General features: G+C 45.7%; 1 long non-coding RNA gene across 14 annotated transcripts in view; it reads right to left on the bottom strand.

Annotated features, from left to right (window-relative positions):
- LOC144310657 (uncharacterized) overlaps positions 1–26,440 on the bottom strand; it is a 121,378-nt gene that overhangs the window by 85,669 nt on the left and 9,269 nt on the right. For 2 of the 14 annotated variants that reach the window (XR_013376309.1, XR_013376308.1), the window contains exon 3: positions 2,497–2,591. The exons of 11 other annotated variants lie outside the window; for them this stretch is intronic. This is a non-coding gene — a long non-coding RNA (uncharacterized LOC144310657). Of the gene's footprint in view, positions 1–2,496; positions 2,592–16,393; positions 16,515–26,440 lie in introns of those variants that run through there. One more of the 14 variants, XR_013376317.1, reaches the window with a different exon arrangement.

Consider the following 26,440-nt stretch of genomic DNA (forward strand, 5'->3'; position numbering starts at 1 on the left):
GATATGCAAGGGGGCACCTGACTGGCTCAGTCAGTAGAGCATGCAACTCTTGCTCTCTGGGTCATGAGTTCAAGCCCCACACTGGGTGAAGAGATTATTTTTTAAAAGAAAAAAAAAGTTTCACAGATATGCTTCCTTCCCTAAAATGCAAGTTTCTTGAAGTAGGAAAAAATATTTTCTGTTTCTATATCCCTAGAACACAGTTCGGTGTCCTATGCGAGGTAGGTACATACTCAAGATGTGTTTATTAAAGGTCAATGAACCGATACTTACCCAGTTAAAAGGAACTTATGAAGAGGATGAGATACTCTTTGTACTTAGATTGGATCCATAGAATTCCAGCCAAATCAGTTTCTTCAGTATGTGCAAAATTATCTAAGATAAAGGCCTAACTTCCATTATAATTTTTGCTACTGAAAATGGTTACTAGGCCCCTTTAATTAATCCCATTTAAACTAGAACTCCAGATTTGGATCTATTTGTTTGCCAGGTCTCTCACATACCAATGAAGGTATTCAAATTGCCTAGGGACCCTCCTTTTAATGAGGTCCCAAGAAAGAACCAGAGCAGTGTGGAAATTTACCAGGAGGGCAATTTCAGCCCCATGCTCTATATTCCCATCCATCTAGAACACACACCAGTGACAACTGACAACCTCTCCCACAGCTTCTCTCTTGGGGGGTCAAAAATACATTCGGTCGCATACTAGCTCTGTAACCACTTCGCTTCTTGAGACTGTATGTTTGCATCTGTTCATGGGTAACTTGTGAAAAACAAGTGAAACCTCATAAAATAAGGTTTGGTAAAAAGCTGATGCATTCAGAATACAGCAATCCACTGAAATGATTACAGTTACCTATGCACAAATCTGTCTCTTCTGCAAGATGAGGCACTTGAATTGGAGAGACCATGTCTCACTAATCGTGCCTTCCTCTGAGCTCCTAGGATGTCCTCTTGAACTGATCAGGTGATCAGCCAATGGTCTGGGCAGAAACTGATACAAGGCCTAGATGTGTTGGCACCACTGGCCTCTAGGAAGAACAAGGCCAAGGCTATGGGCACAGCTGTGGGCCCTAACTCCAGCTGTGTCTGTGAAGCAAAAAAGACACACCACCAAGTAAGGCTGTACCTGAGTCAGTCTTCCACAACGCCTTCCAGGGGAATGTTTTATTCACATCCTCCTGAACTTGCCCAAGTTTGGGATTTATCCTGTAGTTCCAAAAGCTAAGAAACCTGCTTTTGTCAGCTCCCAAGAGCTGATCCTTCACTCATCCATACCGAGAGCTGATCTGGAAACCGTATTGCTCACGTGTTATTGGACAGTGAGAGCAAAAAGGTACCATAGTATGGAAGCAGAATCCACACACTGGCACAAATAACCCATTCTCTCCCTCTGGGCCACACTGCTTGGGATGTCACATCATATATGCTGAAGATTGCAGGGTGACCTTCGTATCAGTGCAAGAGGAATTACATGAATAAACTATCTAATAGCACCTAATTAAGATAGTCTTATGTGATTCCTAGCACACAGCATGGACAGAGTGCCAAAATTTCCCTCTATGACTCTGCTTTCCTTCCTTCTTCAGATATATTTAAGATCTATGGCTGGATTAAGATCAGTTGACTCTCACAGTCCTAGGAGCCATCCTGTCTCCTCACTAATCCTCTTGTGCCTGTCTTCAACTTTAACTCTCAAAGGATAATCTTGTTTCCATATTTCTGAGGACCCCCAGGAAGTTCCTTGTAATCTTATGTACTGGCAACAGTGGTGTTCCTTGAGAACAGCCTAGTGCAACAGAATGAGCATAAAATCTACAGTCAAGAAACTGGGATTAAAAACAGGCTCAGACACTTGCATGAAATGAGCCGCATCTCATCATCTGTTAAATGGGAATAAAATGCTAGTAACTCTTCTCCTGAGGTAGTGGCCAGGGTCAAATGAGGTCAAAGATGTTATCAACCCCATATGACAGGCTAGTCATTATTTCTATTCTTTTCTATAAAGTCTGGGAATAGGCAAGATATATAAGTTTACTCCGTTAGGGCGTTCTATAGTTGACACAAACAGAAAAACCACCTGTCAAATAGGAAGCAGCGTTTAACAGGGAACCACGGGGTAGCCATCTTCTCTCTCAGACCAGCCACATCTCTTTTGCATCTGAACTCTTGGTCCCAGACTTCCCTAAAGATATGTCTGAGGAAGCATCCAACTGGACATATTTCCAGAAGAGCTGTCTGGGGAGAGGTTTGATGTTTTCGCCCCATTTTGCATGTAACTGGAGGTTCCAGTGATATGAAAGCCAAGAACTGGGTGGAGATTCATCCAGAAAACAGCCAGACTTTCTGGATACCAGAAGGAGTTCACTTGGGGTTGGACTGATTTAGCTGTCAAGCAGTAGCAAACACAGGATTCCTTTTTAATGAGCGCTAACTAGCCCACCCCTCGTAGAGTATGAACAGCATGAGCAGTATTTGGCAGAGGAATCTACCTACTGTAGGGTCATCCACCGGTGATCGGCTCAGATGCAGCCCAAAGAACTGGGAGGTCCTTGCAAAACATCCACCACTGATAATTACAGGACAGCGTGCTGTGGAAACCAAAGCAGATGTTGACTCCCATTCTATCATTGGCTTTGATGCACATCCTTCAATACTTCCTAACACTCACCCTTCCTAAGACATATCTCCTGACTGTGATCTCCTCATGCCATGACCATTTCCTGCCTCCTCCGAATCTTTGCTCATACTCTAATCTGGCAACAATCAGTGGGGACGGGCATGTCAAAAAGGCCTTATCTGTCAGTCTCTAGTATCTAACATGGTGTCTAGACAGAGAAGTAGCTCAGTGAGTGTCAGGTGGATGAATGAATGAATGAGTCAGTGAGTGAATAAGTGAAGAAATAAATTAATGAACTGAGGCCTCTGCTTTCCTTCTTCAAATATAAACCAGTGGCTTTCTTCGTTTTTTCCTAGGACTGTCCAGACTGTATGGTTTTCATAGTACAGCAGAAAAACAGGTCAGTGAAACCTGAGGAATCAGAATGAGTTTCAGACTAACTGGATTTAATTTTCAAACATCCAATGATAGCCTAGGGGAGTCTAGCATCAGTGTGAAGATCTAGGTGCACAGATGTGGTATAAACCCTGAATAGTCACCTATTCTGTTAAGGTGATTTTTTTTTTAAATTTTTTTATGATAGTCACAGAGAGAGAGAGAGAGAGGGGCAGAGGGAGAAGCAGGCTCCATGCACCAGGAGCCCGACGTGGGATTCGATACCGGGTCTCCAGGATCACACTCTGGGCCAAAGGCAGGCGCCAAACCGCTGTGCCACCCAGGGATCCCTGTTAAGGTGATTTTTTAAAAACTCTCAGGTTGTGTCTCCATGGTACATGACCTGGGTCAATGCCACTTGTCTTCTCATGTCAGAATAGGTTCCATAGAGGCAAGATTGAAAATGATTGCTTTTCAAATATCCAGAAGTGTGTGCTTCTCTTACAACTGCAATATAATATAAACATCATTATCACCCTGAGAAATCTGAGTCTGCAAGAGATGAGGTGATTTGCCCACAATTGTATCACTAGCTCACACAGATCCACGATCCAAATCCAAGTCAGTCTGCCTCAAGGTCCATGCCCTTCCATCCACTACTAGACATCGCAAGCTAGGTGGGTGGTTCTCAACCTTGAGATACCTGCAGAGCCTGTTAGAACCCAGACTGCTGGGCCTCCCCTCCAGACTTGATGATTCACTAGGTCTGGGATGGGGCCTGAGATTTTACCATTTTACCATGCTCCCCGCTGAAGATGCTGATGCTGGCTCAGAGATGACACTTTGAAACACTTGGCTAAAGTATCAGAAAGGACTCTTAATTGTAATTTATAAAAGCCAACGGAGGATAATTTGAGCAAAAAAGGAGCATCTTATCACATGGCTATCAGGCATGCACTGACCCCCCAATAGGACAGGATTGGGTCTCAGATAGGTCTGGAGCCTCTGCCTCCAGCTTTTATCCTCAGTTTCTCTTCTAAATGTGCTTCATTCTTCTCCTTCAATTACACTAGCTTCTGAATCTGCTCCCCTGCCCCCACGATCTAGTGATAGACCACATGGTTGGCAGCATCTTCCCAGTTATGCCATGCAGAGCGAGCAACTCAGAAAGAGACTGAATCTTCTTTGCTATCCCAGTCCCAAAGTTCCCAAACCTTGCTCGAGTAGGGTGCATGCTCCCGGCCTAATCATCTGTGAGCAGGACTATCATGTGCATGGCTACCAGGGCTCACCACTGGAACCACACAGACTGACAAAGGCTAGTGTGCAGAGAAGGGAATTGGGTCATAAATTCGAGAGCTGACCACCATGGCTGGGATGTGATAAATGTGCAGACAGACAGGTAAGAAGTGAGAAAGCTGTATGAAGCCAGAGTAGTGACCAGAACACGAAGGATGGTTGGGAAAACTTTTAGAACAGGTTGCTGATGATCTTCAGAAATAATGTTTTTCCCTGGGACTGGAAGAGACAGTAAACAGTAAATCCATCTGGTTTGCAAATTCTCTTAAACAAGTCTACACAGACAATTCCTAGGGCTGAATAGAGCCAGTTCTGTTTTCTTAGAAGGAGAACAATGGAATGTGGAATTTCAGAACAGTGCAGCTGGCCAAGCTGGGTCAGGGAAAAGGCACAGATCACATTCATTAATGTTTTGCAAACCCACCCAGGCCCCACCCCCCGCCACCCTCCTTGCCTCTCTCAACCCCACCCTGCAAGGGAAGAGCCTAAGTTTGCTAAAAAGGGATGAATTTGAGGCCAACTGGGGCAGAGGTTTAGTGAGGCCTTCCCATGCAGGCACCTGCACCGCCTGGTGCCATGATTCTGTGAAGGGCGCACTTCCACCAGGCCGTGTGCTGCGGAGCTAGGACCCCTGTCCTGGCAGCCCCTCGGAGTCACAGGCTTGCTTGTTGGGACTTTCTGTGATAGGAGTATGGGGAGGGACAGGTGCCAGTGGAAGGCACAGGGGAAAGAGCGTTGGATTTATGATCCTCAGTGGGTTTAACTTCTGACTTCGGCAAACCGAGAGACTAGCCCAAGTAAGTCAAACTCCCTGCCCTCCCATCTCGTCAACTGCAATTGGGCAACATAATCATCAGTGATCCTCTGCGTCACTAGGTTGCTATGAATAGCAAATGTGAACGGCTGAGAGGATCTCACATGAGGGAGGACAAGGCCACCCGTGGCATGCATGACGTTTTTACGTAAAACAGAAAAAGGCACCGCTTCCCCTGTGCCAGCGCACATGGTTAGCAAGCTGAGCACAGGCTGCATTTCTTCCCCTCAGCTAGGCACCCTGTGCGGGGAAATATACCTCCACCACCTTCACAGCCGCCCTTGGGCCACGCGTGCCACCTCCAGAGGGCCACAGAGGGGGCTCCATCAGCTTGGCTGACAGCAAAAGGTAAGGACAGCAGTAAGGGCAGCCACAAGCACTCCTCCCAATCCAAGTTAAAAACAGCCAGAATGAGCAACCCCCATCTAGAAACCCATCCTTGCACCCAAGGAGAATGGCAGAGGAGAGTCATAGGTATGCTCTCACTGACACACTTAAGTGGATATGTCTGCACCATCAAAAAAAAACAAAGATTTTTAGAAGCTTCAAACTGGCTGGTATTTTCACAAAACTCCCTCCGGCATCTCCTTTCCTAGGAGAAAGGAAATGTATCAGGCCTGGACTTCCAGGTCCTTCCATTACCATGTCTATATAACACGAGCAGAGGTTTGGTGTTTAAAATCATCTATGAGCCACATATTCTCAACCACTAGAGTTCATAAATTTAAGAGGATGTTAACTCTATTTGTCCTTTCTTTCTGCTTTTTGCTAGAATCTTCTTTTTCTTTGATTACTTTTTTTTTTTTTTTTTTTGCTTCTGTCTTTGTCTAAAATGCTGTTAAACCTATATTCCCATTCAAGGTTATATTTTGCCTCAGCGCCCTGCATCCTTCTTGCTGAGCCACAGTGCCTGCAACTCTAGTATGTGGGATTATGAGAAAAGGGGTATGCAAAGCACAGTCTTGGTTTTTGTGTCCCTAGTGCTCAACTATCGGTCCTTGTCTCTTCCTCCAGCCTCACTCCACCCTGCTCTTGAAGCTCCTAGATTCTGACGTCATTGCCCATTTTCCATTGACATTATCCCCTTGCCTAATGAACTTGACCCTCCACCCGCTCCCGCTCCAGCCAGCTACAGATCCTGAGATCCCCTCCCAGCTAACTACACTGTGATTCTCTCCTCCTAGCCTGAACGCTTTGGGGGTAAATCATTCTACTGGTTTGGCTGTGCTTTGAGGCTTCACACATTCATCAACCCCACCCCTCATGAGTTATATACCCAAGAGGCCACTCAACCTCAGGAACCCAAAAAGGGTAAGGGGAGCTAAGGGAAAACTCAGTGAAATTTGGAAGGAACAGAAAGGTGCCCTTCCTTCATGAGGGGAAAACCCACCCATCCCACTTGTGAAGAAGACAGGCATCACGAATCACTTGGGAATAGAGTCTGAGCCCCATATTAGCAGACTACCAGGAAAACCTCAGTGAGGCCCGAGGGAGGCTTTTAAGAGGCTCAAAAGAGCTGTAAATACATTTCGGAAAATGTCAAGTGAAAAATCATTAGGTTCTTAAAGCTGATTGTCAGTTAATACTTCCGGGATTAGGTTGCCTGTATCTACATACCTTTTCTAAATTACTGAATGTTTCTGAAATCTGGGGCCTCCGGTGTATATCAGCTTCCAGGCTTGTTTCACTCAAATTCACCCTCAAGTATCCAGAGATCTTGCCACTTGTCTGCTAAGAACCTATCAGGTGTTCTATTGCCACTGCTGAAGCTCAATGGGTCCTTGGTCTGAACACAAGGCCCTGCAGGACCAGGGCTTGCCTACTGACCTGTCTAGACACCTGTCCCCATCACAAGACTCTTTGTAAGGCAGGGCCCATATCGTCTTTATTTTTGTGTCCCTATCACCCAGAGTCACAGGGACACGGAGCGAACACTGTAAACAGTGACTGTAATGATTAACTAATATCATAGACCTAGTGTATCTGATTGGGACCTAATCCTATTTCATTTCTCATTTTTCTATAAAGGAAAAAGCTAAGTGACATCACTGAGTTTCAGCCACGGAGCCGTGGTGGCCCTGGACCTTGCAAAAGCAGTCCATAGGGCTGCGGGATTCTGTGGCTGGGCTGGGACTCGCTCGGCAGTGAGCGTCTGTGCGGCTGAGTCCCTGAGCACTATGCTGCCCTGGTTCGAGAAGTGGAAACTAGTGAGTAGCCACTGAGCCTGCAGCCAAGGAGATGTTTTTCTAGTCTGAACCCACACACCCAGACAGTCCCGAGAGATCCTGAGGGCAAGTGAATGTCCGGTTACACAGGAACTCGACTCCCCACGGAGGCCACCCCAACACCAAGCCCACCCCTGTCTCACTCCCCAGCACCCGGAGGTCTGACGCCCACTTCCTCCACCACGTTCCACAACAATGATTGGTCTCTTGGCACCCAGGCTAGCTTCTGTTCCCCTGTGCCTTCATTCCAAATGCCTCGTGGAAAGGTTCTACTTCTAAGTTTTCTCCAAGAATGAGGGATCCTGTGTTGTTCAACAAAGCCAGCAGCCTCAAGCGCACTCTGCAGGCTTCAGTTCAAGGGTGCTCTCCATGACTCTTGGCAGCACGAAGCAGCTGTACTAGCTGTCTTCCCACCACAGACCCTCTACATCCCCCAGGCCCAAAATAGCCCAGAGTACAGGCATGAAGCAAAGGTCAGAAGCACCCCAAGGACAAGCAGGCACTTGTCTTGTCGACCCGATGACATTTCTGCTAACTTGGGACCCTTTGTGAAAGGAAACTTCTCTAACAGGCAGCTGAGCTGAGGGTGTTGGAGAGAAGCAGTGTGGATAGTAGAAAAAGCAAGGGCTGTGAACCCAGAAGGTCCAGGTTTGAGTCCTCGCATCCGGCTGTGGGATCTCTGACAAGCCACTGAAGCTCTTGGAGCCCCCTTTGCCAAGGTTCTGTGAGGTCAGAGAGATACCATATGCCATGTGTAGAGCAAGGAGAGAACCAGAGAACCTGTATATTGACTGAGTGCCAGATTCTTCATCCATGAAAACCAGACCCAAAATAGTCCCCCTCCCGCTGAAATATTCTCAGCAACGTCCTGAAGCTCAGGGAAGTTCAAGAGCTTTCCGAGGTCACACAGTTAATGTTCCAGAACCTGGATGGAGCTCAGTCCTGTCTAATTCCCAAATCATATCTCCCAAGGCTCATCCTTCCAAAGTAAACATAAGACCCCACTTTGAGGAAACTCAAGCCTTTGAGAGAAGTCATGTTTACACATAAAAATATGTCTTGTGCCCACATATATTCGGTAGAGACTTCTCAGGCGAGGTGAGACATATGGGCTGGGCTTTGAAGAATAGATTGGATATGCCCCATTTTCCTTGACTAACAGCAAACCTGAACCGGGCTGGTGGCCCCCCACTGGCAAGCAGGAAAGACCTGTGAACACCTGTGCCGTCTGCACTTAACCCACCTGCCCACAGCTTCCTACTTCTTCCCTACCTTTCCCTTCGCTGTTCCACTCAAAGTCTATTTTATCTTGCACTTTTGAGTGCATCTCTGTCAGTAAGCCACCTTCATATATTTTGCAACGAGGCAGAGGATACAGCAGTTCCCTACTCTACCCCCACCTGAGCATAGACAGGCCACGTTTAGACACTGCTTGGCCAGTGACTGGTTTCAATACTCACTTTCTTTGAGGCCCCCACCTTGAAAGCACCCCTGTTCCTGCAGTTGGGACCACTCGCCCTCTCCTTCTCTGCCTCTAGCTTCACTAATTCGGGACCCTGAGGAGCCCCGATGTGGGCACTCAGGCTTTGGGGGAGCAAGCAGGGCAGCCCACTGAGCTCGCTCACAGGGTGGTCCCGATCTCTGCAAAGGTGTCTGAGGTGCTTCTGAGGGCCACTGTCAGAGCCCGAGTCCCCAACTCTCCCTGCACCTACCCTGAGTTCCTCTGGGATTGGGCTTCTGCTCTTGTCAGACCCTATCCCAGAGCAAACCCTGAGCCTGAGGCCTTTAGACACGAGCACAATGTGGAACAACCTGACGGCACTCAGACTTGACCGTTAAAATCAGTAGGGCAGAACAGAAAAATGTCAAGTCACCTGAAAGGCCTCAAAGGGCTCCCAGCCAGGAGAGGCAGAAAACCCCCATGACTTCCATAAGAAGGCGAGTCACACTGCAAGGGAGCTGGCCAACCATTTCAACTGAAAAATAGAGAAGGTCACAAAGTCAAACCAAGGGACACTGCCTATGGGGCAGATTCAGCCCAACAATCCGTGGCATTTACAGCCCTATGCCTGGGACTGCCCCAACTGTGTGGTAAATAATTGACAAGTCTTATAAAGAGGTTATATGTATTTACTTCTTGTTCCTATATCATGTTTATCACACAGCTTTGCATATAGGGGTTAGTTTTACCGGTAGGTCTGCTTTCAGGGCAAGCACGAGCTTATTATGCCAATAGGGACATTCCATTCTTGTCACCTTGAATTAGCAAGGTACATGCACAGTTTGGCTCCCGAGTCCTCCTCCAATCTGCTTAACAAAGTCCACCCCTGAGGCAAAGATCCACTGCCAACCTGTTTTCCAGAGACTTCACAAAGTAGACGTCTACGTTTGAAAACCAGCACAGCTGTGGAGAATTCACCGAAGGAGTGAATGACAAACTGTGAGACCCTTTGGTGGCCAAGCCATTAGGTAGGACATGCAGCTGCCAGAAAAAGCACTCTTTCCTACCGTGGAAATGCTACCTCTTTCTGACCCTCCTGAAGCTGCCATCCACAAGAGTGTCTGCCCCCTTTTGAGACGGCGGTCCACCCCTCTCCGCGTAGATCTCACTCATCCTGGTGGACTTCCTGGCACCTGTTCTGCCTCTGGACTGCCCACAGTCCCTGGGGAGCAAGTACATCTTGACAGAACTCACCCTTGCTGTGCATTTGGGCCAGACTCTAACCACCAGCCAACACCCTGTTGGTGAGAATAATTACTGGTACCCAATCGCTCTCCATCCAACCTGTCCCATTGCTTAACCGAAGTCACTCCCGCTTCACTCCCTGGCCACTGCCACCCCACCCAGCTCATACAGGACATAGAAGATCATCTCCTTGGGTAACTAACATAGTCGAAATTTTCATATCCTACTACAGATACTCAGTCTGGATCAAGAAACAAGAAGGTGGCACTGGAAGAATGCAGATTTACTAAAACAGACGTTTTGTGTTTGGTTATCCAACTGGCAGAGATCTTTTGATATCATTCATTGAGGGAGCAGGAACACAGGAATGTTCACCCACTGCTAATGGAAATTTAAATTTTTATAGCTTTCCTGGGCATAATTTGACAATACTATATATTGAAATGTCTTTAAAACTCAAATGTACTTTAAATCATCAATTGCATTTTTAGGATTTTACCCTAAGGAAGTAAAGATACACACAAAGGTTAAACTTCAAAGATGTTTATCACAGTATTTCTTGATACTAGTGATAAACCAGATGCCAACTAAATTATTTAACAACAGAGCATTGGTTAAATGAATGGCACATTCACATAATGAACTACTATGCAGCCCTTTTAAATCACATGGAAACATATTTATAGGTGCAGAAAGATGTTTACAATATATACTGTTAAGCAGAAAATATACACATGGGGAAAGTGTCAAAATACCATTGTGACAATACTTCTTATTTTTCAATGGAAGAATTAATGGGTAATTTTTATTTTTCACTTGTTTCGGTATCTTCTAGTTTTTAGACAGTGAATATGCATTTACTTCAGTGGTATGTATAAATAAATAAATAAATAAATAAATAAATAAATAAATAAATAATTTATTTTCGCAAGTATGGACTTGGGACTCACACAAACTTGGAATCTCAACCAGGCCACTGATGAGTACTGTGACCATGGAAACATATACTCCCTGAGTCTCATCTTTCTCCTGTCCAAAATGGCAATACTAGCTCTTCCCTCATGAGGCATTTGTGAGGATTACATGAGGAAACATAAATAAACCACCTGGCACTGAGTAGACACTGATGACATTTTCCCCTTCCTTCCTGGATGCCCAAAAATACCTCCGAATAACAAATCGCAAAGACAAGATGGTCAAACACACACCCTAATTATGTAAAATGTAGCTCGAACACTTCGGAAAGACTCATATATTTAATGCTCCAGGCTTAACTCTTTCAGCTCTGATCTCCCAAACCCACGCAGCGGCATACACACAGAGACCCCTAGACTGGCAAGTCTGTCTTGCCATCCAGGTGGAATCAGGCGGGCTGTGTGACCCAGCCCCATCAGCAGGTGGGGCCCATCTCTATCCCGTGTCTACACACAGCCTGCTACACCCACTGGCCAGCCCTGTACACGGCTCAAGGAAGGCTATCCTGTCAGACTGACTGCAAAACATTGGGACCCTCCTCTCTTGCCCTCTCTTACCTGCTCCCACCCTGATCCAGGTCCTGTTCATGTCCCACTCAGACCACTTTGGACTTGAGCCTCCTGGCTCATGCATCTGCCTATCCATCAGGAATCCAGTTGGGATCTGCCCTGCCTTCCTCCAGCTTCTCATTCATTGATTCTCCAAACTTGATGCCTACTTCATGGATACCAAGCTCTGTGCTGGCATATAGAGATGGATCAGAGGGAGGTCTTGCTCTGGGGACCTCCCAGTCCGGTGGGGGAAACTGGCAGGGACATTTTTTTTTTTAAGATTTTATTTATTTATTCATGAGAGACACAGAGAGAGAGAGAGACAGAGAGAGAGGCAGAGACACAGGCAGAGGGAGAAGCAGGCTCCATGCAGGAAGCCCGATGTGGGACTCGATCCCGGGTCTCCAGGATCACACCCTGGGCCAAAGGCAGGCACTAAACCTCTGAGCCACCCAGGGATCCCCTGGCGGGGACATTATAATGCTATGGGATAGTGACTATTAACACAGTACTTGTTCTATGCTTTTAAGAACATTAATTTATATAAAATAAGAATAACAAACCCACTACATGCTAAAGTAAATAGCATTTTAAATGAAAAAAAAAACTACATAAAATTAGTAGGAAGAATGGCATTGCTTCACACATTGGCAAATCTCTTTAATACCTGACTTATTAGCATACGGGTGGATTTCTGCAACCTCTTTGGCATTCAGTCTATGGTGATACAGTATTTGTGTTAAAAGGTAAACTGAGGCACAGTGAAAATGTTAAGAGCTTATTTGGGCAAAAATCCATTTGAATCAGGCAGCATCAAACCAGTAGTGGTTAGGAGTGCTTCCCTAGCAGGAGCTGGGGGCAAGACTGTCACAGACAAGACAAGGAAGCAAAGAAATTACTGGATTGGCTGTAGCTTCAGTAGTGGTTGCCTTATTTGGGAATGCCTTTTTGGCTGTGATCGGGTTTTCTTTACATTTCGATTTCATAAACTTGAGGCATTTACAGGCTTAAATTCTGGTTTGCTTGCCTAGGCTGCATTAGAAGTGTCTTAGCCTTCTTGTTTAATTAGTTTAACAGCTGAACTAAATGAAGAAATGTGGCATCACACAGATGTAGGGTCTGCAAAGGGAGGACTATTTTAATAGGCTCTTCAGGTAACTGGATATTCTTCTTTGATACTCCACCAGCACTTGATGAGAGGTGGTTTCTTAAGGGGTAGCAGCAGTGTGCAATGTGACAGCCCACAGTGGAGGATATGAGTCTTCCAAAATTCTCAGTTTTCATTTGAACTCTCTCACATTTGATCACTGGCAGCAAACACTGTCACTTGTTTTCTGTGAAATGACAGCCCCCCCAAATCGGCCAACTACCCAGGTCTGATAACCACAGTGTGTGTCGGTCATTCTTTCGAGGGAAAATGATGCTCTGAGAAAAAAGTAACTAGCTCAGTTCCCAACTCAAACAACCGTGCCAGCGTACTTCCTCGAGACCACCACTGTACCCTGTGAGGCAGCACAAATACTTTATGGGTATTTCCCATTTCATCACACAAAACATTAAAAAGATAAGTACTCGAGGGTCGAAATTTAATAAATTTGGTCACTTTTACTGCTTCACCAAGCACACCCTGAAGTGAAACTGACTTTTTTTTCTTCTTCTTCTTCTTTTTTTTTTTTACTGTGCACGTGTGGTGGTGAGTCATACAATGATTACTACTGTCGTTTGGTACAACTGCCTTCATGTGAACTAAGACACCAGTAGTTTTACCCGCTGTTGCTTTGGCACCATCAGTTCAAACGCCAACTCAAGGAAAAGAGAAAATAAAATCATAGTAGTAGGATGAAAATAATTTTGATCTCATGGTTCCTGGAAAGTGCGTCAGATTCCTCCTTGGACTATACTTTGAGAACCACTGCTTTATACAATACTAGCTGGGATAAATGTGGGGCTACAGAAGCTTCTTCCCACGGATCAGAGTTTGGATTAAAGCCCTGTCCTGAGCCTCATGACTGCAACAACCTGCTTGGTCTGGGCCAGTCCCTTTCCCACACTGCTAAGAGTCAGACCCAGTCCCTTAACTTCCAGGTTCCAACTCAGATGGACCACGGACCACCACCTGTCATCAAACAGACCCACCTGCCTGCACTGCAGCTCCCCTCACTCCTACAGAAGCCAAGGGGGTTCACCTGTCCCGAGCCCTGACTATGTGCCAGGCATGTCCTAACACTCCTGCAAGGTAGACACTATCATCCCAGTTTTGCCAGTGAAGACACCGAGGCTCAGGGAAGCAGGATTCACACTCAGATCTGTCTGGCACGATCGCAGAGGGCCCTTCGCTGCCTTCTGGTCGGTTCTCACAGCCCCATTCCCGCCCCCGGCCTGGACTTCCTGCCCTTCGGGTCCGCCTGCTGGTGAGGTTCCAGCATGCTTCACAACCAAAATTTCCTGAAATGAGAAAATTCCCAGCACTCGCAGTTTTAATCATCCAGCGTCTGAATTCCTAACGTTCACAAATCACTCAGATGCTGGAAACCGTGAGACACATCAGCCTCCGGAATAGATCATCGGTAACGTCGGAGCTGGGCTCGCCTCTGCCCGAGTCTGTAATGTGTGAGGCCCGGGACGGGGCCTCCCTCCAGGGAGCACTTCCACCCCAGCCGATGGTGCGTCATGTGTGCCTCTGTACCGCACACGGGAGTTGACATCCTCTGGCCTCTTCCTCGGTGCCAGCGACTCCCTGGAAAAGCCCGAGCCCATTCATACGAGGCCCAAAACAACTCCCCAGGATGTGACCAGGATAAGAATCACATCCTAAGTCTCAGCTTCAGGAAAGTTCATCTCAAAATAAACCCAAAGCTGAAGTAAATAAAGCATTCGGATTATTTTGGGAGGGCAATTGATCAGAACTGGAGAAAGGGAAAAAAAAATACTATTGTCCACAGCCTTTGTTCAGACATTCTGCATTTCTGGTACATCTTGCTAAGTGGTGGTTTCATATCTGACATTGATGCAAGGGGGAAATGACCCATGTTTAGGAAAATTATACCATTTCTTCTGAGGGTTAAGAGTGTCCTTTAAGCACTGGTTTGAGATAGGGCAGAGAGTCTGATGAAGATTCAAGGTTGTGATGATTAAAGTCAGGCTGGAAGAAACATGTAATTTGTACCAAGGAACCAAGGGAATAACAGCTAAGGAAGAACTGCAGGGAGCACGTAGCAAGGGGACACTGCAGCCTGGGCTCCAAGGGGGAAGCGGGGCCACAAGCAGAAAGTACGATTTCCCAGGACAAGAGAAGGAACAGGAGTCGGCATCAAGACGGTCAAAGCAGTGGGCATCATGGACACCAACGGAGCCGTCGCTGACACAGTCTACCCTGACAAACAGGTTGTACCATCATGGCGTGACCACGATCATCCCGCAATCACATCCACTGTTTCTCGAGTCTACCCTCCTTGGCTAGGCCCTGGGAATATCTCACTGATGACACACTGTCTGTGTCCTTGAGGAGCTTCCAGGCCAGTGAGCAAAACTTGTGTAGAGACAAGGATAGGAAGGTAAGAGTGCTATGAATTCTGAGGGGGGAGGAGGTCCACCCAGGATGCTTCGTCGGGAAGTGGCCTAGTTAAACTCTTGACAAGGACAGCAGTGGGGGCAGGGCGGGCGGTAATAGATGGAGGTGGACACCAATGGTCAGCACGACACTCCCAAAGATACTGATCATCAGCTTTCTTTGGTGTGCATCATGTCACTCCTCCTAAATTCTTCAGAATTGGTCTAACTTCTATGGTCCTTAATTTAGACATGAGAAGCGATACATGGTCGTATTTGGTTGAGGAAAGCCACATAATCTAGTGGTGAAAAACAAGGAGTTTGGAGGCACACAGACCTGGGTTTGAATTCTGTATCTGCACTTACTAGTTGTGGAAAGTTGCTTAACTTCCTGGAATCATATCTACCTCACAGAGATGATGTAAGAAATAGAATGAAATACCTAGAGTGTCTGGCACATTCTTTCTCTGAGATCAAGGAACCACTTCCCAAATATCCCTCAATTCCACATGCTACTCTCTCTCCCCAGTGCCACAACCCGATCCAGGCTGCCATCCTCTCTCCCCAGGACTTTGGGAGCCTCAGCCCTGCTGTCCCTGTTTCCTGCTTGTTCCTCTTCGGCCCCTTCTTCACACAGTCACTGAAAACGCTTTCAGGTGTGCATGTGCCCGTTCCTTTCCTCTGTCTCAAGCCCTCCATAGCTCCCCTTGTCCTCAGAGCTGAAACAGCAGTGGCTCTCAGGGCTTTCATCATCCGACCCTGCTGACCTCCCAGCCTGACCTGTTCCCGCCTGGCCCCTCACACTCCAACTCAGTTCAGCCTCCAGAACTTTGATTGTGCTTCCTTTCACCTGGAATATGGTCTCTGATCCCCTACCCTCTCCTTCTCCAGGCTAATGCTCTCCTTCCCAACACTCTATGCCTCTGTGCTTCTGTCAGGAAGCTCATCATGACTCTCCCCCCACAGCAAGACTGGATCGGGTGGTGCCCCTTCTCTGGGCTCCCATCATGGAACTTCCATGGTTTCCCCATTGCCATGCTCTACTGTAATCCACTTCTCTGTATCCAACCCTTAGATAGTCCTCTCTTAGGAGCCAGTGTTGTACTTCCTGTCCACATACTCTGGCCTGTTTTAAATGAATGAACAATCTCACAGCTAATGAATGACAGAAATGAGATTAAAACCCAGGTCGGTCAAACTCCTACACTCATGGCTTCCCCAATCTCCACTAAGACCCAACTAAAGACAGGTAGTGCCATGCCCTGGGCCCCATGGATCTCCTCCTAGGTGTGCACTCACCTTCTGCCAGGAATGCATATCCCTCTTACCAAGGAAGGTTCTGCTGGCATTGTGCAAAATTACCATTCTCAAGAACAACACTCAACCCACTGATTTTGGTGCAAACATGTTGGAGTGACAGTGATAACAGGGGGCTTTCCTGGGCTTAGGACATTGGTTTTGAGGAGTGGCAAAAACCACATTGCAGCTCAGTTCAGGAGAAAATTCCTGGAAATTTGAGCAAGCTGGTTAGTTTCTTACTCATTAAAGTGCACCGAGCCAACTCTCATTCTTTTGTCAATATTTGCAGACAGAAAACATGACAAACTGCTCTCTGTGCTGGTCAAGATATGGACACTTATTGATAGGACTGGGTACAAAAATCCCCTGGGAACAAAACAAGTTTCAGGACTGGCTACAGGATAACTTTTTCCCAGTTGGGGAGGCTCCACCACAGAATGGGAAGAGAGTGTGTACTGAGTAACCATGGGAGACTCTCCCCTTCACTCTCCCACCCATAATTATTTGAGTCCAGAATATGAAGGGACTCCTATGTCATGTAAGGAGCTACGTCATATAATACTAATGATGCTATGTATTGAGGACCCTCATTGTGGTAGATATATTTAACGTATCTCTATAATCCTGAAAGCTGAGAATTTATACAACCATATTATGAATCTGGAAAATGTCGTAGGGAGGTTAAGACCTGTGTCATTGTCACTCAACTGCTAAGTGACAGAGACAAGATTCACATCTGTCCTTTATGCTCCGTCTCACCTGCCACCACTCTCTCGGGGCCCCAGCCACCATCATCAGCTCCAAATGGTTCTCCCTGCTTGCTCTTTTTCCCTCCTCCAATGCAGAGTGTTCTTTAAAAATGCAAATAAGCTATATTCGCCTTCTTGAAATCTGCTTGAAATCTTCCCATGGTAATTAACAGGCATTGCTGCTACTTCCCAGCATCCATCTTGCCTGTAACATTGTGGTCTGGTGAGCCTCGTTAGCTAATCTGGGGAGTCCCATTCGCCCTGCTACAGGAATTGGTAATCCGAGCAGTGCATTCTCTTGGCTGCAGAGATTGGGCAAGGTGTAAGGAGCAGCCATTAGTCAGAGGCTCAGAACTGATGTTTTGTTCTCATTCTAGGGCTGTCTCTCTGTGTCTCTGTCTCTGTCTTTGTCTCTCTCTCTCTCTCTCTCTCTGTCTCTCTCCAGAACATGAATGAACAAGCACAGCCTCTGTGCCTGCTGGAAGCCACCTTGGGAAGGAGACACTGGCTTCCATGGGAGGAGAACGGAGCCCAGGGAATCACAGACACAGGCTGGAGCCTGGCTGGGCCACATCTGAGGACTCTCTACCTTTCAACCTTTCACTTAATGGCGCACCAATAAACCCTCTTTATTATTCAAGCCAGCGTGGGTTAGGTTCCCTGTAACCTGCCCCAGAAAGTCTCCTGAGTAGTTCAAATGCCTCCCAGTGCACTTGGAATTGCATCCCTACCTTGATATTAAAGGCCCACTCATCTCCAAGATCAATGAGGGCTGAGGGCACGAGCTAGACTCTCATTCACCCTGGTAGTGCCAGCCCCTCACAACCATCTAGCACATAGAAGGCACTTTGTTTTAAAAAAAATATATATATATATAATATTATATTATATTATAATATTATATATTTTATATGTAAATTATATATAAAATGTATATTATAATATTATTATATATGCATATGTTTTATTTATATAATTTATATAATTATTTATATAATTATAATTATAATATTATTAATATATATATATATTTTTTTAAAGCAAAGTGCCTTCTATGTGCTAGATGGTTGTGAGGGGCTGGCACTACCAGGGTGAATGAGAGTCTAGCTCGTGCCCTCAGCGCTCATATATATTTATATATATATGATATAATATATTATAATTAATATATATATATATTTTTTTTTTAAGCCCATGAACCCAGGTCTCTCTCTAGCACATTATCTGCTTCCCAAAGATAGGGAGTCCAGCTGGGGTCCCGTTACATTATATGCTGGATCCACCTCTCTGCAAGATATCAGCGTTCTTAGACATTCAGGCCTTCCATCAGTGTCCTTGGGGAGACTTCCATCAGGGAGGGCTTGGCCATTCCGAGTGTGAGGATGTCAAGCAGTGCCTCTGATTGCCAGATGCTCCAGCAGGGGGCAGCTCCCGGCAACAGCCAAGCTGCAGACTTCGAGAGCGCACCTTCCTCCCACCCACCCCGCCTTGCCTAAGCCAAACCTCTGAACAGGCTGGAATTCTCACAAGTAAATGGGGACGGGACTTAGAGCCACTAGGATCTGGGTAGCAATGAACGTCGCCAGTGGGGCAGAGGGAAGGTCCAGGCATGGGTCAGAACATTTTATTCCTTTGTTTATCTAACTAGCAGGCCCTTCCTGCCTCAGGCTCTCTCTGCAGTGGCTTCCTCCGCCTGATGACCCAGCTACTCTACTCCCCGACCCACCTTTGTCTTATTTCTCTGCAGAGTGTTTATCAATAACTGATTTTGTTTACTTGTGTGTTTGTTTTCCTCTGTCCCTTCTTCCCTAATATAAACTCCATGAAAGCAGAGGCCTTGACTGTCTGCCTCCCCACCACATCTCTGGTATCAAGAATCTCCTAATAAGCACACATTATCAATGAACAGTCGGCCGGCCCCCTCCCAGGAACCCACCTTCATCTCATCAGTTAAGCGTCACTCAGATAGGCCGCCACCCCCCTCACGTACCATGGTCTCTCCTCCCAGAACCACTTTCCATCAAGACACATGTGTCTTTCCTTCATAGCTCTGATCACGCTGTAAAATGATCTCATGCGTTTATATTTACTTCTCTGTTATCTGCTTTCTCAAATTCTCTATCATTCCCTTTGCATCCCCAAAGGCAAGATCGCTGCCAGTGAACATTTACGGAAGGAACGATAGAAGGAGGGTGGGAGGGAGGGAGTGTCCAAGGGTTTGGAACTGGTGGACATGAGGAGATACAGCAAAGAAGGAATCGGATTTGATTTCAGAGTGACTCTGTGAGGTAAATAGGGCAGGTTTTGCTACATGAAGAAAGCACAGGTCAGCCATGTTGGGGCTGTCTCAAAACAGCATGGCTGCTTAAGTTCCAATTTGATCCATTTTCCAGCTCTTTCTCCTGAATCATGCAGCTCGCTTATTGAAAACTTACCTCCACACACGCTTCAAGGAGCAACAATCTCCCTTATCCCCGTCAGTACGGAGTCTCCTGAGGTGGAGACTAGCTATTTGAGAAACCAGAACTGAATCTCTTGGTTTGTTTGTCTTCACAATGCTTCAATTAAACCACTTTAATGAGGCACAAGCAGCCAATACCAGTCTGATATAAAAGTCTTTCCACGCCTTTGTGCTACAGCCAGGTCTCTGGCCTCTCTCAATTATTACCTTAACCATGCCCTGGAGACCGAAGGAGCCAGTTTATTTTGACTGGGAGATTGTTAAACTGCAGGAGGCAAATCTGAGACGCTGCCAGGCTGTGATTCCCATTGCTCCTCACGGCCACGGGGTGCTGAGAATAGCCAAGGCCGCTTCCTGCTGGAGGAGGAAATGGCAGCTTCCTCAACTCCCGGAAACATTACTTCCTCTCTGGTGCCTAGCTTTGTGTTAACCAATCAGACACCCTCTTCCCACCCCAGGCTCCGGGAGACCTGGTCCAGGCCTGTAGAAGACATCCTGTTTCCCCTGAGGAAGTAGCCCAACTTGAAGGAGCCTCTAGGGTACCGCGTGAAGGGTGGGGAGGTAGTGGGGCAGGAAGGCAATGACCAGTAGTAATAATAATAGTGTCATCCAGTGTCAGCGAAGTACTAAGCCCCCACTCCACCCTCTTGTCCTGACACTCGGAGATCTAAATAAACTTGACCTAAACTCTCACTGGCCTTTGATAGTCCAAAGTCATCAAAGTTTGAAAATACAGTCCTTTTCTTGTTTGTACAGAAAATAAGCTCACACCACACATTCCAGGAATTTAGAAACACTGCCGTGGAATTTGAGTGGTCACAGGGCACCGACATACTTCTTGGCAAGTAGATTCATGGAGAAGGCTCTGGAGCCAAGCTTCCTGGGTTCAAATCCTACTTCATACTCCCTATCCCTTATTAACTATATGTTATTAGCTAAGTCAAGTTCTCTGGGCCTCAGTTTTTTTCTCCCTTTCTCTCTTTCTAGGGGAATAATGGTACCTACTTCAACAAGATTCAGTGAGATAAAGCACTTAGAACAGATAAAGCACTTGGCACAGCTCAGTACTCAATAAATGTTCATTACTGTTTTATTCTGCTTCCTCCTCCCTTTCAGAAGGGGAAAAAAAAAATCCCGTTCCTTGTCTCATGAATAATTGTACCCCTTCTCTGAAACCTTGGCATCAGCCAATATCCATACTCTTCCATGGGAACGGGCCTTGTCAGGGTATTCCTCTGAGTGCTCTCCCTGTAGACCATTCGAGTGAATGCAAATTTCTCGATCTCATTATCATTTATTACCATTTAATAGCAACCACTCAAATGATGTTTTAAGATATTATTCCATTTTTAAAAATAAATTTCATATTTTAGGATAGTTTTATATTTACGGGAAAATTACAAAGATAGTTCCAGATTTCCCATAGACTTCACACTCAGATCCCCCATTTATTAACATTGTACATGAATGTGGTACTTTTGTTACAATTAATGAGCCAAGGCCAGTATATCATTATTAAATGATAAATCTGGATCTGTATTTACTCAGGTATCTTTATATTTTACCTAATGTGCTTTTCCAGGTTCAGGGTCCTATCCAGGATAACATATTATGTTTAGTTGTCTTGTCTCCGGGGTTCACAGACCTTCCTTGTTTTTGATGACCTTGACAGTTTTGAGAACTGGTCAGGTATTTTACAGACTGTCCCTCAATTGGCCTTTGTCTGATGTTTTTCTTATAACTCAATAGACTGGGTTTGGGGAAGGAAGACTGCAAAGGCAAAGTGCCATTTTGATCATATCATTTCACCATACACCAATATGACCTCTCATTGTTGATGTTGACCTTGAACACCTGGCTGAGGTAGTGTTTGCCAGATTTCTCCATTGCAAAGCTACCATTTTTTTCTCCCTTTCCATCCCACACTCTTTAGAAAGAAACCACTATTTGCAGTCCACACTTGAGTAGGGAGATGTGCACCACCTCCTTGATGACAGAGTATCTACATAAATTATTTAGAAGTCTCCTATATGGGCAATATGTATATTCTCCTTTGTTTATTTATTTAATCATTTGCTTATACCAGTATGGACACCGGGGTATTTGTTTTATATTTTGTGTTATAATCAAAATCTTAACTTACTTATCTTGTCCAAATTACGCCAGCTTTTGGTCATTGTGAGCTCTTTCACTTGGTTCCTGCAGCTCTTTGGCATAGTCCATCACTGTTTTGCTTTGTTTTGTCCTACTTTTGGACACTTTCTCACTCTCTGGTACTATGAGATGCCCTAAGCTCCTCTTATAAATTTCCTGCCCCAGTCCTAGATTCACCCATGTCTCAGAGAACTGGATACTTTTACTGTACAATGATGTTAATAACCTAAATCTGGGCACTAGGTGTGCTCACTGTGACTGGAGTGTCCTTGCTTCTAGGTTCGCTCAGCTGGCACAACTAGTTAATACACGTGTGTGTGATAACCCGTAACCCATGTATTTATACATACCTATACATATTTCTATATTTAACCATCTGTGTTTATATTAAGCTGAACACCACTGAAACTGAGGTCTTCAACTCTAATCCATTACCACATGGGTCATTCTAGCTTCCCCCCCTTACTCAACTATGTACTTTTACTCCAGCAAGAAGAAAGCTGACTTCCAGTATCCATTTATTTAATTGTTCGATTCCAACATATAAACGACCCTTGAACAATGGGGGGGGGGGGGTAGGGACACCGACCTCCATGCATTCAAAAATCCCCAACTTTTGACTCCCCCAAAACTTAAGTACCACCAGCCTGCTGTTAACTAGAAGCTTTACTGATAATATAAACAGCCTATAACACATACTTTATATGTTATAGATATTATAGATTCTATTCTTGCAAGGAAGTAAGCTAGAGAAAAGAAAATGTTATTAGAAAATCATAAAGAGAAAATACATTTACAGTACTATATTGTAAAAAGATCTGCGTGTAAGTGTACCCGCACAGTTCAAACCCATGTTGTTTAAGGGTCAACTATACCTCTAAAGCAGTATCAGAATCGTTGACATATATTCCATGGGAACTATCCTTTTAACTAAAGTGCAGTGCTTATGGGATGCCTGGGTGGCTCAGTTGGTTGCGCGTCTGACTTCAGCTCAGGTCATGATCTTGAAGTCCTGGGATTGAGCCCCGCATTGGCCTTCCTGCTGAGCAGGGAGTCTATTTGCTTGTCCCTCTCTCTCTCCCCTCCCCTTGCTCATGCTCTTTCTCTCTAATAAATAAAATCTTTAAAAAAATAAATAAATAAAGTGCAGTGTTTATATACAGTTCCTTCTGCCTTTAGTTTTACAAACTCCCCTCATTTCCAAAGTTACTCAGTCCAGTGACTTCTTCCTCCACCCCCTTCACTAAAGTTATGTCATACACGTGTAATACAGTTAGACTGCTCTGTCACATTCTCACGCCATCCTGGATCCCTTGATATCTCAATGGTTTTCCTTTAATGTGTATACATGAAGGTTCATTCTGGCCATATAGTTCGGCATGTTTTCATAGCACATAATGTCATGCGCCCACAGTTACAGTATCAAATCCTAAAACAAACCCTAAATTTCACCTATTTAACCCTCCCTCATGCTTCTGGCAACTACAGATGTTTTTAGCTCTACTTTAATTTCACCTTTTCTAGGAGAGCATATAACTGGAATCACAGAGTACGCAGCCTTGGCTGACTGCCTTCTTTCATCTAGCAATACGCATGTAAGAGTCATCTGTATCTTTTCAAGGCTTAATAGACTTTTTCTTCTTATGATGGAATATCTCATTGCATATATGTACCACAGTTTACCCATCGACTGGGGAGTATATCGGGTCTGTGTGGGGGGAGTGGAGGGAGGATTCAGTTTTTGGTGCACAGAGTTTCCACATCAGAGAAATACCTAGAAGTGCAGTTGCAGGATCATGTGGTGAGACTCTATTTTAGTTCCATAAGAATCTGAAAGACTGTCTTCTAAAGAGTCATGCCATTTTGTGCTCCTACCAGCAATAGAGTTTCTGCTGCTGTACATACTCATCAGTATTTGGTTATTGTTGGCGTTTCAAATTTGGGCCACTCTTAGAGGTGTGTAGTGATACTACACTTAGTTACTAGTTACTGTCTTAACTTGAAATTTCCTGATGAAAATGATGTCAATCGTCTTTGCATGTGATTAGTTACCTTCTCTAAACCTTCTTTGGTGAGGTGTCTGTTTTAGGTCTTTTGCTCATTTTCTTATTGTGTTTTAAGTATTCATGTGTATTTTGAATAGAAGTCCTTTCTCAGACACGTGTTTTGCCAATATTTCCTCCCATCCTGGGGCTCATCTTTGGACTCTTTTAATAGTGTCTTTCACAGTTTTTAATTTTTAAAAAAAATTTAGACGCTTTTAATTTTAATGAAGTCCAAGGTACCAGCTTGTCCTTTCACAGACCATGTCTTTGGTGTTGTATCTACAAACTCATGGCCAAGCCTTGAATGATTTTAAATATGTTCTCTTATGTAATCATGATCCCATTGCTCTGAGGCAAAATGTGTGTTACATCCATTTTGCAAAGGGAATGGCTGCCTGCCACACTTTTCTCTAAAGTATCTTTAAACAGGCAAAAGAGAAAACAGGTAAGAACTAAGAGAGAATGGGTAGTTTATAAAAGCAGGCCAAGACAAGTATTAAATATCTTCAAAGCTCCCTATTCAGCTTTAAATTTTCAGCATGTGACTATCTTCTCCACTACCTAGCTGATTTTGTTTTAATATAAATATTATATTATTGTTGCTGGAGCATGCATATGTGCACGCACACAGACACACACACACCACTACCACCAACATTGTGATAAAACCTGTGCTTCATCAGGAAATTTCATGTTTATTGAGTGGGTGACTTTGCATCCCCCAGAACAGTGACATGCTCTTTCCAAGAATATTTGTACCTCTGTTTGGAAAGCAAACTGGACTGAAGGAGGGGCAACATTCAGTAACTTGTCCAGTGTCATGCAGCTAGCTAAATGACAGATCCAGGATTTGATTCCTGAATGAGCAGACTCCCAAAGCAGTGCTCCTGGAGCCTGTGGGCTGCAGTATGTGTGTGTGCCAGATCCTTGGCCAGAGACAGTCTGGCTCAGGGAGGCTGATGTTACCTCCATCTCAAGGAAGCACCCCTCTATCCCCCTGCCCGCCCCCCCCCTCCCCCCGCCACTGACCTGGCCTTCCCCAGGCTTCGCAGCCTCTAGAATCCTACCATGTAATTTAGGCTTGCCTCCCCTTTTAAGCATAACTACAGAAAGGGAAAGAGCAACCCTAGAATGTGCCTCTCACTGAAGCATGTGAATGTGGGGTGGGGGGGGCAGCCTTAAGGGATGATAACCTAAAAAAAATTACCGATAGTAGAAAACTTTCTATGTCAAAACGATTTTTTGCTGAAACAACAATGCACATAATAAAACGTATTGAGGAAACTTATAATTATGCCAAATTAAACTGTGTAGAAGTGTCTCTCTGGCCGTGAGAACCATTTATTTCTTGGTGCAGTTGCATTCAGCCACCAGCCCAGGGTAGCTGAGGTTCTGAAAGCAGCAGCTACAGGAGAAAAAGAGGTCATTCTCTCAGAGGAATGGCCTTTGCCCTCCAGAGCTGGGATCTGACTGGCTTCTCTGGAAGGAGTGGGGGCCGCCAGCATCTCCCAGTTGACAGCCGGCTTTCAGAGACCAGCACTGGGCAGAGGAGCCTCTGTGCTCCCTGCCCGCCTCATGTGGATCTCCTGCATTCAGCAAACCTTCCTGTGTGGGGGCGTGGGCCCCCCAAATCCACCCTCGCCCCCAGAAGACAGTGGTCCCAGAACTTCCCTGAAGGTGTCGCCCCTTTTTCACATGCCAACTGGAGGCCAAGGCCTAACTTTGTCTCTACTGCACCAATGACTAACTCTGTCCTCCTGCCTGACCTCCCTAGACCACTTTCCTTTCCTCTGCAAAACAGGTATCCCCTAAGGTGGGGTCGACCCCTCCTTGCTTTGACAGAGATTGCTATTCCAGCAGAAAAACTGGCAAGGAGGTGGCTACATGGGTGAGCCCAGCCTTCACAGCTTGCAGCAGAAACTTCAAGTCCTTTCAGTAGCAAATGGTTCCTCTCTGATGCATGTAAAACATTTAGCAGGGCGTGCTGAGCCAGTCAGTGTTAAAACTTTCCTTCCCTTTTCTTGCAACAGCTTCAAAGCACCCCCACCCACTTTTGCATGCCTCACTGCCCAGGACTGGGCAGCTCGGCCCCACACCCCGCTGACGCCCTGAACCCCAGTGCACCTTCAGGGAGAGCTTTGGGGTGACCACCATCATTCACGTTTCAAAGACTCCAAAACGGGGCTCCGAGCCCCACCCATCCTGATCAGCGTGACCAAAGGAGGGAGCTGGAACAGGGGGTTTTGGAGGATTAACCAGCTCTCCCACTGAGAGGCCGGGCAACCTGTGTTACTAAATCCTCCTACTGGATTAAGCCTGAGCCCACAGATCACCCGCAGCCTTGAACAGATGTGACACAATGGGACACTTTCTGGGCCTTGGTCCAAAGAAGGGGCTAAAAGTAGACGACGCCTGGGCACATGGCACTTGTCACTCTCTCCCTTGTGTTATTTGTCGAGGCAGCAGGGTGTCTTAAAAAGAACATGAGCCAAAAGACCTGGGTTTGCTCCCAGCTCTGCCACTTGCCAGCTGTGTGACCCTGAGTGGGTTACTTGACTTCTCTGGGCCTCAGTTCCCCCAGCAGAAAAACGGGATTCAATTTATGGATTTCACAGACTCTTGAAGGATTCTGAAATAA

Source organism: Canis aureus, chromosome 3 (assembly GCF_053574225.1).
Source record: "Canis aureus isolate CA01 chromosome 3, VMU_Caureus_v.1.0, whole genome shotgun sequence".
NCBI lineage: Eukaryota > Metazoa > Chordata > Mammalia > Carnivora > Canidae > Canis > Canis aureus.